The sequence below is a fragment of the Alligator sinensis genome, unplaced genomic scaffold, assembly GCF_000455745.1.
Source record: "Alligator sinensis unplaced genomic scaffold, ASM45574v1 scaffold267_1, whole genome shotgun sequence".
Taxonomy (NCBI): Eukaryota; Metazoa; Chordata; order Crocodylia; family Alligatoridae; genus Alligator; species Alligator sinensis.
In genome coordinates this window covers 1998286-2007311 of record NW_005842100.1, presented here as the reverse complement: position 1 = coordinate 2007311, position 9026 = coordinate 1998286, and the positions used below count along the sequence as shown (strand labels likewise).

Here is a 9026-nt window from a genome sequence, read left to right as displayed (position 1 = left end):
GCAGCCCTGCCCTGCCGTACCTGCTGGCTGGGGCCTTCCGGCAGAGGCTGGGTATGCAACATGCGCTGCCCCAGGCAGGAGCGGGTGGGACTCGGCACCAGATGGAGTGCAGCAGGGGCAGCCACCAGCTGGACCAGATAAAATGAATTGGTGGGTGCCTTCTTGTGGGTCGGATCCAGCTGGCAGGCTGGATCTGGTGCACAGGCCATATTTTGCCCACCCGTAGCTTAAGGGGAAGGATGAATAAGGAAAGGAAACCTGATCTAGAAAGGGATGTTACAGCTACCCAGCCCCACATCTATAACTTCCAAAATTCCCCATAATCTAAACAGAAGTACTTTTGAAAACTCGCTCCAGAAGTCCCGATACTGCAAGCCTGCCAGCTCAGAGAAATTGTCACTGTTCAACCTCACCTTCTGCCAGGAAGCTGTCACAACCCAAAGTTGTGGATTTTTTGATTGTGCGCGCTTCGGCACCACTAAATTATGTTCCCGCCGAATTGCAGCTCTTTTGCACGACAGAGTGTTCTGTTGTTATAGAGAACCCGCGTGCAGAAAAGTGTTTCCCACCGTTTTGTAGCCTTCTTTGCATTGTGCATTTCTCTTGCATTATAGTGATGCACGCTGCAAAGGAGTTCCCGCCATTTGTATTAAGATTTGAGCCACATTATTGGCCAGTCTTAATTTAGGCACACGTGGCGGCTATCTATTGGCTTGCTGATCTCTAAGCGCTGTGGGTCCTTTCGAACCCAGCGCGTCTTTCTTAAGAAGGCGAGAGAGGCTCCAATTGCCGAACCCCTGGAGCCTAGCAAACTCCAGGGCACCACTCACCGACGGCCTCTAGCCTCTCCCCGTCACAAATCGCAGCCCAGACGAATCCCTACCCTAGAACCCAGTTATCGAAACCACGGAGTCTGAACCACTCCGAGGATCCTGGGAACCGAGTTTTAGAGTCCTCCAACAAGGAGGAAACTGTCCAGCCTGCACCGCGACCATCTCCGGTGTAAGTAAATAATCTTTTCAATCAACCATTACGCCTCCGTAACTGATTCTAGCTCGAGCGTACTACTCCACCCCGTGGCTTTTCTCCGGCCCCGCGTGCCCGGGCTGCCGGCCACAGTCCACGTGCACACAGACGGGCCCGGCTCACGCCCAGCGAGGACGGGACCGGGAGCCGGCCCACACAGAAGCCACATCTCACTTGAGATGACTTTTTCTAGCTGCAACCTCTGCCATGATATCCTGCCCGAGCCATTAACCAAGCCAGAAAGCCTTGTGCCACCTGATGCCTCCTTCATACACAGGCGCCAACACAGCAGTCAAGTCTTCTTTTATCCCATCTTGGGAGACTGTCATTAAGTGACCAGTTGTGAGAAAGATCTTATACTTCATTTCAATTTCAGCGGTAGCAGGTTGCAAACTCATTGTAAATAGTTATTGAAAAGAATACAAATCTCCCCCTACAGAGAGAATGGTTAATACACATCAGTCTCCCCACAAGATGACATTTAAGAATGTGGGGCAAGACTCATGGGATGATGTGCCTGGTGAATAGTTTCTCCATCTTTTGTTTGCAAAAGATTTAGCCACTATGTGGCAACTATTTTGTGAGTCTCAGTAATGTATAATCCAGCTCTTAGACCACCATCTATAGGCCAAGCATGTAAAAGCAGTGGGAAAAACAATCAATCAGGTCTAAAACACGACTAAAGAAACAGTCTGACACAGATCTGGTACACAAGGTTTGCTCTTGTATGCAAAGGAGCACACTTAAGGTTGTAACCTAAGCTCCCCAAATAGGTTTCCTCCACAAATTAACATACCTAAGCCACATGTCATTGATGCCATGCATGTAGAGTTGTCTAGAAAGAAATTAGTGCTGAGCTAGCACGTGAATTTACTTGACTATAAATGTTTGGAGCAGTTCTGCAGTGTAGACTATTCAGGAACAAGGAAGTACTATAGGTGAATTTGTAGAAAACCTGTTACCCCCTTCCCTAAAACACTTTAAACAAAGCAAAACTGCTCCCCCACTCCAGTCATGGACTTAGAAATGACTGACCTCTTTTGGCTGAAACTTTCTTTAAAAATATTCAGCCTGAAGCAGACGCTGGGCATGGAATATTTTAGCACAAATGCTTATAATTCTGCTAAATTTTAAACAACTGACAATAGTGTTTTGGGCAGCCTTAATAAGATATGCTGTCAGTTCTGCTTGATACACATATGTAACACATATATGGAAGCCTTCCATGACAGGAAAGTACCCTTTGATTAAGGGAACTCCTGCATCAGTATCCTCTCAAGAATGATCCCTTGCAAAAGGTTTGGAAAAGAATACTTAGAGAGAAATTTACATCAACTGGCCCATCTCAAATAGATTAAAAAGTATGTCATGTTTCCACAAAAAAAACACTTAACTTTTATCCCGAAGCTTGATTGGGGTAAAATCTCAATCAACTGAGTGACAACATCCTCATCTCCTGGCACAATCAGTGTATTGCCAAATCTGACTGCTGACAGCCAGCAAACTAAAAAGCTGAGGGCCTTGTGGGGAGGGGAAATCACTCACCTGAAAAAAAGATGTTACTGAGTGATCACCTGCTCAAGGCACTGAAAAAGATCATGTGTTGCTCACACACTGGAGACAAGAGGCTCCTGCAAGCCTTTCCAGAAGTCCCACAAAGCTTGGGAGAGACAGAGGTTGAATGAGCCCGTTAGTTCCATCCTCACAAAGTTTCTTGATTCTACTACAGATGACGCCATCACCTGGAAGTCTGGCCTGAGATTGTTAGGTAGGAGGAAGGCATCTGACTCCAGCCCAATGTGAAAATCTTCTCCTGACAGGGTAGCGATCTGTAGACACTCAGTATGTCCAGCCTGATATGCACCTGCCAGGGACAGAAAGGTCACATTGCAAAGAGGCTCATGTGGATCCCTTCCTTGGCCTGAAAAGAAAAACTACTCAACTCTTATTCACCTGCTTGAGTGCCGCAAATAGTTAACTCCTAACTTATATTTGGCCTCTATTTGGCGTCTAATAGAGGTGTGCGAAATGGGCCGTATTCGAGTCGGATTCAGCCCAAATCAGGGAGTGATTCAATTTGATTCGGATCACTGTCCCGATTCTATTCAGCCGAATCCAAATCTGAAGATTCGATGCTGATTCAGAGAATCAGCTATTTAGTCATAGACACAGCTTTAAATGTTTTTTCTACATACCTCAAGGTACCAGGCACGGATCATGAACACTGCGATCTATGGTGGGGTAGATGGAACATCCTACAGGAGCATGGGGTCCCCCTGCCGCAAATCAATGGTGAACCTGGAAGTGGACTGGAAGTACTTCCAGACTCTTTCCACGTCTGCTGCCAAGCACTCTGGGGGGTCCCCCTGCACTTCCCCGACTTGGCGATCAACCGCAGGGGGACCCAGGGTGGCCCCCCAGACCAAGGAGGCACCAGTTGCTAAGCCGGGAGGGGGGGGTGCCCTCCTGTGCGCTCCCTGGCATACCTCAAGTGCTTCTGGTCCACTTCTGAGTCTGCTGCTGAGCACGCTGGGGACCCCCCACCCCCGCGGTCCTGTGGGATGCTCCATGCGCCCCAGCATCGCAGCATTCATGAGCCTCCTGGTACCTTGAGGTACATAGAAAAAACATTTAAAGCTATGTCTATGTCAGAATTGTCGAATCTTTCCAAATTGATTCAGGGGGTTCCAATTCGATTCGGAGAGATTAAAGGGTCTCCTGATTCGATTCGGAGATTCGGCCACCCAGTCGGGCCAAATCTCCACCAAATTGAATCTGACCAAAGCTTCGCACCGCCCTAATAGTTAACTGATTCTGACAAAACTGATGAAAATTCCCTTTGAGACTATGCTTCTGAAAGCTTAACGCATTTGTCTAGAAATTTGTTTCCCAGACAGCAGTGACCTCAAGAGTGAACTTCAAGCCTTCACGACTGATCCACTTGATATTTAGACTCACCCAAGACACTGCTCCGTGGTAGTATTAAAATACCATGGTAGTAAACAAACTGTCTTCCCAGCATTCATCCCTTTTCCTCACGCTCAACGTGAGCTCTCTTAAAACATCAACCTGGACTGAAGAGTTCTTTGAATACTTATCCAAATCTCCAGACATCATTTATTCTAGGTAATGATGTTTACCATCCAAATGAATATTTGACTCCATTTTATTTTGCTGTGACACGGCAGACTTTAAACTTACATGCTTTGAGATGGTTACCAACACTGAAAACCTTGGCCTCAGATTTACTTCAATTTCACATATCTACAAAGCAGCAACACAGTTCTCTTTGTAAATTTACATTGTATTATTGCTTCTATTTAGCTTTTAAGAAGGAAGCTCACTAACATACTTAAGAACTCCCCCCCCTAACTTAGCAAAGGCCCATTTAACTCTTTAAAAAGTTGTGTTTTAATGAGGAATTAATCCATTTTCTCCACAATTTCCTCCAACTGCTATCCCTTTGCACACATTTTAGTCTCCTGGGTTTATAAGAGTTGTCATACTTTAGTATTAACAATATAAAGAAAGAGAAGGAGAGAAAAATCCCACCTCCTCAATCAGTGTTGGCCTTAGCCACACGACTGCTACTCCCTATGTGAAAATCTTCTGCAGGCAGCACAGTGACTATGATTCTGTGATTGTCCTTTGGGAAACACAGTAGAGATGTACGCAGCCCAAGGGCAGATTCAGCAAAGATGGGTATAAGCCATTTTCACAACCTTATTTTGAGTTACTCTGGGTGCCACCATGTTCCTAAAATTAGAGAAGCTAGGAACTACACTAAATGAGTACTTCACTCCACCCTAAGCCACTTCCCTCCTGTTACTGCCCTGCCCCAAGGTCCCAGCTCGTAAAAAAATGTCTGAAGTCATCTAGTACAGTGCCCTTGAGCATGGGAATTCTCCCCTGGGCAAAAAATGAACTTTTTATGGCTGTAGCTGTGGAAAGGCTTCCTCCTGAGTTAGGAAAAGGAACACTCACCTTGGAATTTTGCTTCTTTGAAGGTCTTTTGGGCACCTTTCCAAACCTTCATCTCACCTAAGTTTGAAGTGTAGTTTTGAGATGTTTTCTTCCAATATACTTCTGATCTTTCACCTCACACTTTGATTAAGCTTTTCCTCCTGGATGTTTCACCTTGCTTTCAGGCCAAGTAAAAGACTACACTGTTTAGATGGTAGCATTTGTTCTTAGCAGGTACTGGCACATAATTATCTAATAGCATCTTGTTTTGACAAGGTAAAGGTCTTTTCAAAAAGCATTTTCTACCTTTATTCTATAATTTTCAATTTTACATTAGCAAAACAAGCAACCTGGATATAAAAGGTTTCTTCATGTGCATTTTGTTAACCCTGCATTTTACTAAGAGGCCTTTATTTGCTGCTTGAGCTAATTTATGTAAAATGCCTAACATCTGGTTCTCAGTTTCTAGTGTTCAGTTCTTTTCATAAAGAACAAAGAACTCCACGGTTCAAACAGTGGAGTAGTCCAGAAACAAAAAACAGAACAGGAAAAGCAAGGATTCATGTAGTGGTGTGTTATTAGTTTTGTTACTGTACCCGACCTGGTACACAAGAGCATTATAATAAATGTCACTATATCACTACAGATAATGGATCATAGCAACATCTTGTACAACAGTTCAGTATCTGGCCATGAACATATTACCAATTTGTATTGCATAGGTTTGGGTTTGAGTGTGTAACTTCAAGTTCATATACAATACCCAGAAGAAATACCCATGACTAAAATATGGTCCATCAAATATCTGCTCCTGACAGCATGTAGCAACTCAAATGAGAATCAGTTCACTTGTTCATAAATGGACCTTGCTGTATGTAGAATTTAAAAATTCAGGTTGCTCCTTCAGGGATCCTCATGCTTTTGGAAAGTTTCTAGCTTTTGTAATTATCCTAAAACCTTCAGATTAAAAACACATTAAAATCGGTAAACCTGAATGGATTTGCAAAAAAAATTACCACGGCTACAAAGAAGTAAACTTAGCTGCAGAGCAGTAAAGGCTGCCCAGACAGAGTCACAATCACAGGTACAATGCAAAACAAGCATAAAGCAGCCAATGAAGGCGGCAGGAGCTCTGTGGGGAGAAAAAGATGGTCACTGTAACTACACACTATCATAATGCACATGCATTAAAGGAGGCTAAGTTAAAAGCCAGGGGAAAACAATTGTGTTGAATCCTAAATTCTGAATGTTCTGAAACCCTATTTTTAAATCATGGAAATAGTTCCTTACAATTTTATATATCAGGCCAGAGCAATCTAGCTACCTATAAATTTTTGGCTCATCTACTATAAACAGTTGTAACAAACTGGAGGCTACATAGTCACCCACCCTAATTCTGAACACCATTTCTTTCCCCTCCTTCCCCTACCTCAGTATTTTTTTTGGTTTTGTGTTTGTTTTTTTTTTTTGGGGGGGGGGGGGGGGCAGAGGAGGAGGTTATATTCAGTGTAGCAAACAATATGCAGAAAATGTAACATACAACCAATGCAATAAACAATAAAAACCACTGAAAACTAAGCATCTGTATGTACATTTTTATTAACAATGTCATCTTAGTTGTGACTGAACAAGGCAATTGGGGAATACAAAGACTGGACATATACATGACAACTTTACAAGTTTTTGACAAAAAAATTGGCATGACTTCTAGACAGCTGCTTTTAATAAAGGTTACAACTCAAACACGGTCTTAAGTGCTTACATTAGGAAAATATGTAGAAGTTGGATCATACACAGGTCATCCCAAGTCTAAAAATATTAGTAGTTTAAAAAAACTCCAAACCACTCCATCTCCACCTGGAAAGTCCCCATTTTACATATCCTCCATTACAGTCTTTCCTGTTACCATACATGGAATATCAAAAATATATTGATGGACCTGTCACTAATTATGAATATTTATATTTACATTAAGTTAACAAATGCTTGACCAAATACTTTATATACAAATCTCAATTTGCCCTTTGTGAAATAGTCATTAAAAAGTTAAAAACCATAGAAATGCCAGTTAGAAATAATGCATTCCAAAAATTGAACTTGTTTACAACAATTCAGAACGTTGGAAAATAATTTATGAAAAAGCATGATACTTTAATACAAATATTCTCACAACACTTTAGCTCCAATACAGAATGAGTGAATTTTCCCCTGAATGTTTTTTCTGTGATATCTTCTCTTCCAACTATGCTGTAAGAAAAATAAAATTATGCATCAGTCGAGGAAAACTTCTGATTAAGCTGGTTAATACGGGTTCTCTTCAAAAGAAAAACTCTGCTTGCAATGTTATTGCAGTGACTATCTTAGTGCGCATAACTGTACAAGAGCATAAAGACTATGTTTGATGACCTTTACAATAAAATGTCTAATAAAAAACATTTGCACAATATGAAGCCTTTCTGTTGAAATATAACTTATACATCATCATAATGTTTATCAGAAAGTTTATAGTGACATTGGTTAGGCTGGTGTTCAGAAAGAACATTACTATACCTTCAAAACAAATACTGACTAGTATGCAAACATTGTCTACCAACGTGGAATCAAGCCACAAGAAAAACCCATCACACAACTACAGGAGAGGCAGTTTTCTTACAACTTGTGGCAGTCTAAAGATATGTGGGTGCTGATAATTCATGACAGTATGATGAAGTAACATATTCAGTGAACTCCAAACAGATGAAAAAGCCATTCCACTGTAATTCTGACACTGAACGTGCATTTAAAAACCTCTCATCAAAATAAAATTACAATGTCCTCATAAAAGCTAAAAAAACCCCAAAAACCAAAACTCTTCGGTGTTCCACAGTCCATGGAGCGTCTCGACGGGATATGCAACTTAGTTGGACCTCCAATTTAAATAGATTCCTATACAGGTACATGAGAGTTGGTGCATCACCTCCAAAATTACAGACAAAAGGTGGGGTTGCTCTCTATGTAATACAGATGTAACTTGCAGCACTGGAGATAGAAATAATGGATAGAGTACAGTGGAGCTCAATAGCTCAACCAAGACAGCTGAGCAGCCACTGAGTCTTGGTCCTAGGGCTCGGGCCAGTAAAAGGCACTTCAGCCCCAGTTGCCTCTACCTCTCTGCTGGAGGGAGAGGGAGGAGAGATTCTGAAGCTGGAATCCCTGCAGCAGGAGCCCCATGTGGCAGAAATGCCACTGTCGGTGCCCCTCTTCCGAGATCTGTCTCCACCAGCCTGAGAGGCGGCGGTTGAATCCCTCACAGCGGGGATCTCGCTCCTTGTCTGCAGACAAAAGCCTGGCGCCTGGGAGGCGATGCTCTGGTCACCTGGGCAGGGGAGGGAAAGACCCGGCCCTGCACGCGGGCCCAGGTAGCCAGGGATGCTTTGTAGATTGGTCGGTTTGTAGCCAGTATTGGCATCTGCGATTGGATCAGCTGCTGAGGTCAGAGGGGTTATAAAAACGCCTGGGCCAGGAAGAAGGGGAGCCATTAGCCATGCGGTCATCCAGGTGAATCTGAACTGGCTCTCTCCTCATCACCACATGCTCCAAGAGTGCCCTGCCTCCAGAGGAAACCTCCAACCACCTCTGGACGATGCGTGTGAGTAAGCTACTCGAGATCCGATTAGATATTTAGCTTCAGTAACTGAGATGCGTGTTTAAACGGCTACCTCAGCCACCCTGGTTTGCTCTATGGGATTCCTTTGATATTCCTGTAACATTTCTATGATATTGCTCTACCTTTTACCCTGTTTCCGCCCTACCCCCGTAATCAATAAAGTTCTCCTTTGTGACTGGTGTGGGAGACTTATTGAGGAGTGGGTCTAAATTATGCCAAGGAGGCCCCTTAGGTCTGTGGACTAAGGGAGGCTTCCCTAGACAGCCCCTGACTTGGGGAAGTGCCCCAAGTGCTTGTATTGGGTCTAGTACCCATTGGACGATCAGGCCTGTGTTTTCCAAGGTGCACAGAGCCAGAAGTGAGTCCAGAGCCTTGGATGGTGGCAGCGGGA

The 9026-nt window shown here is 43.5% G+C and overlaps 1 protein-coding gene across 1 annotated transcript in view; it reads right to left on the bottom strand.

Moving 5' to 3' along the window:
* Window positions 1–6550: 6550 nt before the first annotated feature.
* CRY1 (cryptochrome circadian regulator 1) overlaps window positions 6551–9026 on the bottom strand; it is a 62374-nt gene continuing 59898 nt past the window's right edge. Inside the window, exon 14 of the mRNA XM_006024277.3 lies at window positions 6551–7236. The gene's annotated coding sequence lies outside the window, so the exon portion shown is untranslated. The remainder of the gene's footprint in view (window positions 7237–9026) is intronic.